Source organism: Dipodomys merriami, unplaced genomic scaffold (genome assembly GCF_024711535.1).
Source record: "Dipodomys merriami isolate MVZ:Mamm:240054 unplaced genomic scaffold, mDipMer1.0.p SCAF_2, whole genome shotgun sequence".
Lineage (NCBI taxonomy): Eukaryota > Metazoa > Chordata > Mammalia > Rodentia > Heteromyidae > Dipodomys > Dipodomys merriami.
In genome coordinates, this window is record NW_027203381.1 from 90,409,516 (window position 1) to 90,422,027 (window position 12,512).

Genomic DNA, 12,512 nt, shown 5'->3' on the forward strand with positions numbered 1-12,512 from the left:
ACCTTATCTTACTATCTGCTTTCATTTTATTAAAACAGTTTTAAACTGGAGAAATTTAATTGTATTGTGTCATGTACAATGTTGTTTTGCAGTTATATTTGTTATAGAACATGAAAAATCAAGTTTTCACCCCTTAATTTATAAAAAAAACATATATACAGTTGATAAATGAATAGTGTTTTAATAAAATATTTATTTCACATGACATTAATTTAAATTATCAGGGGAAATTTTTATATGTTTGTATGACATTATATTATAAATTCACAGAGATGAAATTGTGTATTCCATGCAAAGGACTTGGAATTACACTCTACATAGAACATTCTACAGTATAGTTTGGGACTCAGGTTATACTAATGCAATTCCAATTTTCTATTTGAGTTAATACTAAAAAGTCTGAGAAATATCAATAAATATGAAATCATTTGTAATTCCACCATTTTGGAGGAATAGTAAATTGAACTTCTTGGAAAAATTAATCTCATTCAACTGAGGAATAAATGTTTATTATAACAGAATCTGAGAAAATAAGAAAGACCCATTGTAACCCAATGAGACGTAGCAGACACTATGTTGAAAACAAACTTTACAACTTTGGGGTCCGGGAAGGAGTTGAGGCTGTAGAGAGGGAAGGGATGGTAGGGGAACAACAAAGAAAGGGTACCAATGCTTGATAGGAAATGAACTCATTACCTTACTCATGTAACTGTAAACTCTCATACAGTATCTTTACAATAAAAATATACTTAAAAAAGAGACTACATACTAGGAAAGTGTTTCTAGGTCATTACAGTAGAGAGGGAGTTTTCTCAGAAAGAAAACATCTGAAGAGGCTTTTTAATCAAGAATGCTAACATATTGGACACAAGAGTTTTAGTACACATAAAAAACATGAAATTTGAAAATGAATATTAAAGAAAACTCTTGATAGCATTTAAAGGTTGTTGAAATTTGTAATTCCTTTAAAGAGCTTGAAATGAATATTATGAAAATCCAGGTAATATTAAGAGGATATGATGCCACTATTGCTAGTAAGTGGCCAAGAAAAAAAGAAGTCTTTGTATGTTACATTTCCTCATTTTCCACACCATTCAACTACCTATTTATAGCTCTGCCATTCCATCTATTTCTTAACACTTAACTTCCATACTTTACTGTCACAATCCTCAATCCTCACATCCTAAATTCAGATAGCCAGTGAATGTCTGTGAAATCATTCTTTTATATTCTATCGTATTGATATTCTGATTTTTGCAAACATGAATCCAGGCTAATCCTTCACATTAAGTTCTCAGGCTAGTTTACACTCTTCTTCCGTAACTTTGGATGGTTTGTCATTGCTGTGATAACATGCAAATATGCATATATGTATATTTATAATAGATATCTTGTTCCTCATAAGTTCATTTGTTCATGAATATATACATTTTATAAATCATATATACATACTCAGGAATGTACACTGCTACACAGATACACTCACATATATATTTATATGCATATAATATATATATTTTTTATCCAAATTTTTATTTCTGAAAAGATGTGCAATATGCTGCATTTTTCCTTAAGAAAAATTATGAGGGAGTTCTGGGAAGATGGCGGAGGAGAAGCTGGAGGCTAAACAAGCTCTCCCCTAGAAAGCAGTTTTAGAGTTCCAGTAAACAGTCCTAAGCCAGAGAATCACACCAAGTGTGCCTTCACAGGACAGAGAGTTAGGCCAGAGAGGGAAAATCCAGGCAAGGAGACAGATCTTAGCACTTGCCAGCAGCTGCCACTGCGGCGGCAGCTGTGGCAGTGGCGGCCGCAGTCGCCAGACCTGCAAAACAGAGAGTCGGGGACGAAGGAGTCAGACACAGCAGGCGAGCGGATTCTAATCAACACCAGCAAGAACCGACAAGGAACAGACATCTTCATCCTGCAGTTCGCAGACCAGAGATGACCCAGGAACCAAGATTCGACGTGAGTAGAAGCCTGACACCCTCACTCCTTCTCAGGGAGCAGAGGAGGGAAGACCACTCCTCCCCCCCACCTCACCCCCCACCCCCACTACAGCACCGGAGATCTCCATCTTGGATACTGACACAGCTCAGCTGAGTTGCTAGCTCCAACTCAGGCCTTGGAAGAAAACTAGAGTCATTTAGCAGGTCACAAGAACCTAACCTGAATTGCCAAACTCAGCTCCAGCCAGGGAAAAGTTACCCAGCTTGGGCACCAGCCCAGGGAGTGGCTTTCTTCAGTGGGTAATCAGAGCCAGAGGCCCCTCCCTTTAGCAGCCTTGACAATCAATTGAAATTCAGTAAACAGAAACCCTGAGAGTAGCTCCAGGCTGGGCTCTGTGAATTTCTCACAAACTAGCCCCTGGTAAAAGCTACTGTTTGCTGAAAGGCCTCAACTCTACCCAGAACCTAGCCTCATCACAGCATCTCCAAACTTGAGAAAAAAGCCATCTCCCTCTATTGTGATACTCAAAGCAGATCTCCCTCCCATTTAACTAACCTAGGAGGAGGATCACAAAATCCTGGGTAAAGCAGAGCATTTTTCTTCCTGTACAAACAAACTGACTTAAGAAACCAACCAAGCCACAGGAAAATCAAACACCACAGCAGACCAGAGACTCCAACAAAGGCTGGTTACAGACACAAGGGAGATACAGGATTTTTCCCACCCCTCCCCCCAAAAAAATCAAAGAACTTTTTTTTGTACCATTTATAAAAAAATTTTTTTCTAAAATTTTTTTAATCTTTAATTTTTACCTCTTTTGAAAAAAATTGTTTTCTAGTAACTTTTTTCCTCTTAGAATTTTATTTTAGGGGTATATTTGTGTGTGCGTTTTTCTTTCTTTTTTTTTCTGTTTTTTGTTTAGCTCTACTGAACTTCTGATCTTTTTTACTTTCTTTCTTATACTTTTCACCTTTTCTTCTCTTTCATTCTTCTTTATGTGACTTAATTGTTCTGTGCATCCTCAGATAAACCCGTAGTCGATTATTAGACCTTATCTCCCATTGTGTACACACTTAATCCACAAATTTATTACTCAATTCAAAACCTCTTAGACTTAAATTCCTTAATAGCAGTACTATCTCTTTATACCTATATAATATTTTAAGTATTTTTATTTTTAAGTTTTTCACATCTCCTTTATATCCCTTCCCTTCTCTCATTATATTCACATTCTTCTCTGAATAGTTTGTTTTGGGGTCTGTATAATATTTTTAATTTTTACCTTTCTATTTTTTCTGGTCTCTTTTTATTCCCTTTCTCTTTCTTGTTTTTTTCTCTCTCTCTACTTTCATCCTATCCAACCTATTTCCTGCTTTGAGATTAGGACTTAGTTAACTCTCCCTGTGCCTTCCCACATCACCCTATTCCTATTTTTTACCCACATTTCTCCCTAAACCTAATAATTTCTGGTTTACCAAATTCTTCTTTGCAGTTCGTAGCCCATTAATATATAGTTGTTTGATATTGAATAGATGTATTTGTTGAACTAGATTGTATCTGCAGACTATTGACTGTGCAAATACAGACTTTGGTTGATGGTTGCCTTAAGATAGTGTTCTAGCACAAAACTGGTGTTATTTTCATCCCAAATGGGCAGAGTAAGCCGGAAAAACACAAGAAAAATGGCAAGTCCAGGTATCTCAACTCCCACTCATGATAACCAGGGGACAGAACAGATAATGAATAATACAGAGGAGAGTTCCAAATAACTCTACAAACACTGCTGGCAAACATGATAAATGAAAAGATTGCAAACATACAAAGGACTCTGTATGAGCATGATAGGGAGAGAGAGGAGGCAATCCAAAAGTTTCTACAGGACTATCATGAGCGTGAGGAAGCTACTCAAAAACTGATACAGGATTTGTGTGAGCAGCTTGAGAAAGGCAGGAATGGCGAGAGCAGGATGAGAACACTCAAAGAGAACCACAGGAATGGCATGAACGGGAAGAAGCTAAGAAAAGAGTAATACAGGAATTGAGAGAGCAGGATGAAAATACACAAAGATCACTAAAGGCATCAGAACTATGTTTCTTTATTTACTTATTTTAATATTTTTATTTTCTTTAATTAGTTGTACCAAGGAGTTGCCACTCAACAGAGCAGTTTATGAAACCAGGGCCTCTTGACCAATGTCATCCCTTCTAACATTCACGCCCACCCCTCCTGTCCCAGCCTTTCCCTTTTCATAGCTTGACATACAGATTGAAATATCACAATAACATTTACTCCAAAGAAATGTGTCAATTTACAGAAATAAGAAAGTTGAAACTAATGCTTTCCATTTAGTTGCAGAAATGAGGTTAAATAATGAATGTTTTTATAATGTTCTCTAGATGATCAAATGCATGTAGAGTGTCATTTATAAGTGTATGCATTGACACTACTGAGGAGGGTAAAGGAATAGGTTCTAACGTTTCAAAATGCAGTCATGAAGACATAGTCACATGTTCACTGTTCAGTACTATTCAGTAAATAGACAGTATTGTCTGGGTGACTAGAAAGAAATTGGAAAATTGAGACAGAATCCTTACACAATTTGATTTGAGAAGTTTGTGATGTAGCATTCTCTGAAAATCTGAGAAAGTTGCATCTTGTAGTATATATCTAATAGAGTAATGTAAATAATGATTTCGCAGGCTTTGGCTTGGATAGGGTTTAATTAGAACCATACATACAGTAAAGCATAGACAACAATACAAACAGCAGATGAAAACTTGAAATGTTATGTAGAGTGATATAATCAATCTTACATGGATATGTGTGTTTCAAGGCTCAACTCTCCCACCCCTCTTCAGCTCATGGCTAGTGCTTTACCACTTGAGCCACAGCACCACTTCTGCCTTTTTCTGCTTATGTGGTGCTGAGGAATCAAACACAGGGCCTCATGCATGCAAGGCAAGCACTCTACCACTGAGACAATTTCCCAGCCTCTCCTCTCTCACTCTTTTTTTGGGGGAGGTGGGGAGCTTCGTGGGGCTTGAACTCTGGGTCCTGCGCTGTCCCTCAGCTCTTCAGCTCAAGGCTAGTGCTCTACCATTTGAGCCACAGCACCACTTCCGGTTTTCTAGTGGTTTATTGGAAATAATAGTCTCATGGACTTTCCTTCCTAGGCTGGCTTTGAACCTTGATCCTCAGATCTCAGCCTCCTGAGTAGCTAGGATTACAGGCATGAGCCATCGGTGCCCTACCCCCTTCTCTCTTTAGCTAGCTGATTTCTCCAATTCTATGTTAGAGCCAATGCCAATTTATTTTTTTATTTAATATTATCATCAGGATGATGTACAGAGGAGTTACAGTTACATATGTAAGGTAGTGAGTATATTTCTTATTGAACTTGTTTACCCCTCCCCCATTTTTCTCCCACTTTCTCTCCCTCCTAATCCCCCCCAGATCTACAGTTCAATATATTGTCTTGTGATTATTTCTGTTTCATCAGTTCACCCTTTGTCCTTTCTCTTACCATTTTGTGAGACAAAGATAAATGGTTATACAGTACCAGGGTACCAAGATTAACTACAGTGATAACAGGAGATAACACATTGGAAAAAATACACAAAAGGAAAAAGAAATCACATGGTACATTAAAAGCAACAGCAGCAAAGTAAAACCTCCTGTTCCCATATCTTGGAGTTTATTTCACTTAGCATCATCTTATATGGTCATATGTACATAGCTATTGAGCTATTCTGCTCATCTGGTAGGACTATCCTAGACATATACTAATTATTATAAATGAAGGAAACCATGGGATCTGTGATTCTTTGGGACTGGCTTACTTCACTTAATATGATTTTTTTCCAAGTCTTTCCATTTCCTCACAAATGAGGCAATGCCATTTTTTCGGATGGAGGCATAGAATTCCATTGTGTATATGTACCACAGCTTCTTGATCACAATGCAAATTTAAAACTCCTTTCTTATCCAAACCTCTGCATAGAGACACAACAAACCTTCTGCTGGAGAAAAATAACAAAAAAAGATCCTGAAGAGTGGTGCAGAATGACACAAAGTTAAAAGGAGAGATATTAAGAATGATAAATAATGACAGTGTCATGTGGAAAAATAATTGTTCAAGGAAGCAAAAGAATAGAGATATTTCCCCAGATCTGAAAAAAAAATGAAGAGAGAGTATCAAGAGGAAGATATGCACAAGACACTCTGTTGGAAATGAACTTTACAATGGGAGGGACAGCTAGGAATCTGGGGAAGGGAAACTGGGAGACAAATAAGGAGAGTATAACAATGTTCCACAAAGAATGAACTCATAACCGTACTTCTGGAACAGTACAGAAATTCTCAGCATCTTTTATTTACCATTCAAGATTATTTTCAGATGAAATTTGAATATGACTGAGACTTTGATTTTTAATTTTCTCTTATTAGTGTGTATATCAACACTACACAAATGTTTATTCCACATTTATATGTTGTGTCATCTTAGCTTTCCAACAATTAGGACTAATGTCTCTAGAAATATTGCTGGCTTTATTTCAGAGCCTTTCGTGTATATTAATATTATTTTTAAAGATGAGTTAAATGAGATAAAGTTTAGATTTGAGTACAGATAATGCATGGAACAATTATTAATACTGAAAGTTACTAAATAAAATTTTATAAACTTCTATAGAATTGGGGAGCTAACATTTGATTCAAAATAAGAAAATAATTTTTTAAAAATAATAATGCTTGGGCTGGGAAGGTGGCTCAGTGGTAGGGCGCTTGCCTTGCATGCCCGAGGCCCTGGGTTCGATTCCTCAGCACCACATAAGCAAAAAGAAAAAAGCCAGAAGTGGTGCTGTGGCTCAAGTGGTAGAGCGCTCGCCTTGAGCTGAAGAGCTGAGGGACATCGCCCAGGCCCAGAGTTCAGGCCCCACGACTGGACCCGCAAAAAAAGAAAATAATGCTTGTTAGTGAGATCTTTTCAAATCTTGGATCCAACACAATAAATATGATTCATATGCATGTATATATACACATATGTATAAATACACAAACAAATGGATATAAGCACAAGTCACATATATATACATATGCAACAAATAGTACTCTAAATTACTAGGTGAAGTTTATGTGTTTTTAAATGCTTAATTCTATCTTTTTATATGGAGCCTATATATCTTTGAAATAGAGTCATTATTATATGTCTTCAATTTTAAGCATATATGAATATATCATATGTACTTGTGTACATTCACACAACCTATTACATATGAAGGCATAACATTAACATCTAGGAGAAAGATATAGACGAATTATGTTGAACTTATAAACATTAACTTTGAATTCGAAATTGCAATGATATGGAATGCATTTTTATTACCACAACAATGAAAACTATTTCTTGTATAACTATTATAATGATGTAAATCTGTAAATATATAGTTGAGGCATGTCTTTAGAGTTCACTAGAATGTGGCAAGTCATCATAATAGGATAAGTTAACAGATCATTTTCTTCTGGAATCATTCAACTGATAAATCTTTAGTTATCCACACTTTAATCATGAGAGAGCAAAGGTAAGGGTGATATTGTCCAAGAAGAACTAAACTCAATGTTATGTGACTTATGGGATTGTAACCCCTCTGTATAATAACTTAAAAATAATAAAATCATACTAAAAATCATGAGAATAAAATATGCTTACTTGATTCTTTACTTCCAATATAATCCTGAATAATTTTCATATTCTGTAAACCAAGTCTAATTTATTACAAGGCCAGGAAAATTAAACCTTATAAATCTAAGGTGTACTTTACAATTAATAAATACCATAAAATTACTTGTTCTTACCAATATCTTCTAAGAAATTATGGATATCCTTTACAATTACTAAGCTTCCAAAAACAGAAAAAAAAAATATGTTGCAGCACAAGGGTTACTGATCTTTCCACACTGATTTCCCAAACTAGAAGAATATTCTTTATATAAGTGTTTTTAAATACAGCTGTAAATCAGCTGAACACCTCTGATATTTACCAGGACTAGAAGTCATAGAAAACAAAAAATCCCCTAAGAGAAAATCCCTTCACGTCATTGTGAAGATCTTCAACTGGATATTGTGGACATGGATCTACTTGCTAAATCCAAAGTATCCCACAGAGCCTTACAATCTCCAGAATACTAGATCTCAAGTAGATAACTAGAAGACTACATTAGTTTTGACAACTGAAATTACAATTGGGTCATTATTCATTATTCAACCACAAAGGTCATTTCTTACACGTTTATGCAAACTTGTTTCTCTATGTATATGATTATTCACTATCTGTTATATATACATAATACAAAGATATTCTACATTTCTTTATTTCTATTATCTTTAAGTAATTGGACAAAAGGGTAATTATATTATACTATTAAATTACACTATTCAAGATGTCAGTTTGATGAGTACCATGAATTTGGATCAATATTACCCAGTCCACTAACTCTACCCATCCCATCAATTTTACTAGCATATATTTAAAATATAACTCTGTTTTTTGACTTCGGTACTTTTTGTCTTGGAATTAGTCTTATTATATTGTGATACATGTGACTTGTTAAATGTGCTATTGAATTTTTTCAAGCATGTTATCAAGTTTTTTTACATCATTGTATTGTCATTGTGTTTTTATCCAGTTTTGATATTAGCATACTATTGGCTTCATAGAATGAGTTTTGACATACTACTTCCATTTCTATTGTATGAAATAATTTGAAGAGTATTGGTGTTAGTAATTTTTCATAAGTTTTAAAATTCAGTATTTAAGCTGTTATGTTCGGTTTTCTTTTGATTAGTTTCACAAAGGCTTATTTATCAATTCAAAGAAATAAACACATTGATTCTTAGTATTTTGTTTCAATTTTATTAACTTCAACACAAAAGTTTATTATTTAGTGCTTCTCTAATTTTGGAATTGGCTTGTTCTTATTTTCTGACATTAACGTGCATTCCTAGTTTACTGATGTCAGATCTTTCCAATATTGACATGAAGAAATTTATATTGATTAATTTACCACTTAAATCCACTTTTGTTTTATCTCACATGTCCTTGGATCTATTGTTCATTCATAGTCAATTCTGTATTTCTAAAAATTCTTCTCTCTTAATTCTTTAATAACTCACTAATTGTTTTAACAATTGAGATTGTTCACTTTCCATGTGTTTTGTATATTTTCTGTTGTTTTTCTTCCTACCTTTTCTAAGTCTATTTTATTTTAATCTGATAAAATAAGTTATTTCAACATTTATATGGTTTTAAAGATCTGCTTTATATTTAAAGAGGTAAAGTTCATAGGCTGCTGAGGTGAATGTGTATTCTGTGGATTATTAGAAAATGTCATTTGACTCTTAATGCTTCATTGTTGGTGCTTTGTGTAGATCACTTAAACGAAGGTCAGAGTAGATTATTGAAATCATCCATCCCAATTATGCTTTTATGTACAACAGTGAACAGCTTAAGAAACTAGATATGTTCATGTTAGTTGCAAATGAATTCCTATTATGTCCTCCAAATAGATTGTTCTCTTCATCAAAGGAAGTGATCTTCCTTGTCTCTTCTAATAAACTTTAGTTTAAAGGATAATATGTCAAAAATGAGTGTAGATCTTCCTGTTTCCCTAAAGTTAAAATATTTAGCAAATCAAGTCTACCTGTTCATTACCAGTCTGTGTTTATCTTTGTTAGTGAACTGCTTACATTGCAAGCATCTAAAGTCTTGTTTTCTCATCCAGTCTTCCAGGATATCTTTCACTTGAACAAATGAGAACACTTTCATTCATCAGTTTTTACTGAAAGGTATATATAAATCCCTGCCCTTTATATTTTTTTGTTTTTCCATGAAAAATGAAGAAGTGAGTAACAGTGTTTGACAAGAAATGTAGACATTACCTTACTCACTTAACTGGAACCCCTCTGTACACTAACTACCTTTACAACAAAATAAAATAAAAATTTAAAAATAATTTTTGTTAATGTTTGGTTGTTTGCTAAATATGCTAAATTTTAGTGAGCTTCATTCTTCATTCTTATGGTATATATATTCCTATTCTGTCTGTAACTTTATTCAGGCAGATTCTGCATAGCTGGTTTCATGTTTATTAAACTCCATTTGCTGCAATTATTATCAAAAACTTTTATCTCTTGTTAAAATTTGAAGTCTATCTTTTCAGAATATAGTAATTTATGTTCATAGTTATTAATAGTCTACATAACAAATTTGTGTTGAATTACCATTAATCTTTTGGGAATTTGTTATACCTGCAACACAAAATACACTATTATCTACTGTTTCTTTCCTGTTCCTTTTTTATTTAATTTTATTGTCAAGGTGATATACCTTGGGATTACAGTTGAATAAGTAAGGTAATGAGTACATTTCTGTTGAACACTGTTTTCTATTCTCATACTCTCTAGAAAGAGGAGTTAAAACCAACCTGCCAATTATTCTCAACGATTGTTTTTTCTCATAAACTATCCAGCACTAGAACTGATAGACTGTTGCCACTATGTATTATAAGTCATAAATGAAAGATGAAGATGATTGTATTTGATCATTAAAAGGAGATAAAATTTTAAGTTCTTATTTTATAGAAATCCATATACACAATATCATATAACCATAAAGACAGAGCAAAATTACAAGCCAAGGTTGTCTATATTTGAAATCTTGGAGTAGTTGGGAGAATTAAGCAATTTAGGATTATAGGCATAATTCTGATGCACCCACCCAGATAGCTCTTTCTTATATAACTGGTCTATGAAGACAATAATTTATACATACTGTCTGTAGAAATATCTATAATGGACTGAATCAATGCAGCAGAACCACAACATTTTAATTATTTCCACATTCTGAGGAGCGAGTCAGAGCATAATGAACTATATGTGAGTATACACGGTACAGGTAGATCTTACTAAATAATTTTAATATTTTTGTTTTTTGTGCTGGTATTTTTTTGTTGGTCGCGGGGCTTAAACTCTGGGCCTGCTCATTGCCCCTCAGGTCTTCAGCTCAAGGCTAGCGCTCTACCACTTGAGCTACAGCACCATTTCCAATAATTTTAAAATTTTAATAAAATTGTCAATTACAGAAATCTAAAGTCACTATCAAATAGCTAGTTTGTAGAATCTAAATGCTCAGATGAAATAGGGTGCAACAACATAAATAAATAAGCTAGTTATGAATGAGAGAAGCTGGATATATATGTAAGGAAACTTCATGTACAAATACAAATACAAAGCTGGATTTCTTCACACTGAGCTAACCCAGAATTGAGAGCACCAGCCCACTAATTAAATGGTAAAGTGGGGGCTAACTTAATGAGCATATTATTGTCATTATTATCATTATTATGAATAGACTATTAGAAACTTTTCTGATAACTATTTTTTATCACTCTTCACAAAGCAATTACAAATTCTGTTTCTTAGACTATAGATAAAAGGATTTAACAAGGGAATGATGATTGTGTAAAATAAAGAATACATTTTTTTCTTATCTTCAGCTGGTCCAGATCCAAGACGAGTATAAATGAGGAAGAGATTTCCATAGAACAAAGAGACAGAGAGCAGATGGGCACTGCAAGTAGAGAAGGCTTTGTTTCTGCCCTTCGCAAACTTATTTTTCAGAATGGTAAAGAGAATACATATATAAGAGATGGCAACGTTCATAAAGGTGAAACCTTGTATAAAGATCAAAAAATGAAAACAACCAGCATATTGACTGTAGGATCTGTGCAAGAAATTTTGAATAACTGTACAATTTCACAGTAGAAATAATGTATGACACTGAACCTACAGACACCTAATCTGAGTAACAAACCTACATGAATTGTTGAATTCAGAATACCAATAAAATATGAAACACATATAGACTGAGTGCAGAGTCTTTTGGACGTTACTACTGGTTAAAAGAAGGGATTACATATGGCCACATAACAGTTATAGGCCATCACTGCCAGAAGGAAACATGCTGTGGTTGCACTGGAACAAAAGAAATAAAACTGGGCAAAATACTCAATAAGTGATATCCTGTGATCTTCAGTTAGAAAATGTGTAAGCATCTTGGGATTCACAAAGGAAGAAATGTACACATTAGCAAAAGCTAAACTGCTGAGGAATAAGTACATGGGGTGTGAAGGTGAGAGACCTTCCAGATGAGTGCAATCAGTCCCAGGTTGCCCACCGTGGTGATGAGGTAGATGAATAAGAACACCAGGAAAAGGGGCAGCTGTAGCCCTGGATGGTCTGTGAGTCGTGTGAGTACAAACTTAGTCACCAGATTCTTATTTCTATCTTCCATATGTGTTGCAGACAATCACTAAAATGAAAGACAAAGTTCTGCTTTGATTTCCTTTTTCAGGTTTTTAAAGTTTTCATCATAGAAGTCCTTCACTTCTTTAGTTAAGTTAATTCCTAGGTATTTTTTTTTTGTGGGGGTATTACAAAAGGAGTTGTTTCCTTATTTCAGCCATGCTCTTCTCATTGTAATACAGAAAAGCCATTGATTTTTTAGGGT

At 34.3% G+C, this 12,512-nt stretch overlaps 1 pseudogene; it reads right to left on the reverse strand.

Moving 5' to 3' along the window:
• Positions 1-1,757: 1,757 nt before the first annotated feature.
• LOC138831873 (olfactory receptor 5AC1-like) lies at positions 1,758-12,296 on the reverse strand (annotated as a pseudogene).
• Between the last annotated feature and the right edge of the window lie 216 nt (positions 12,297-12,512).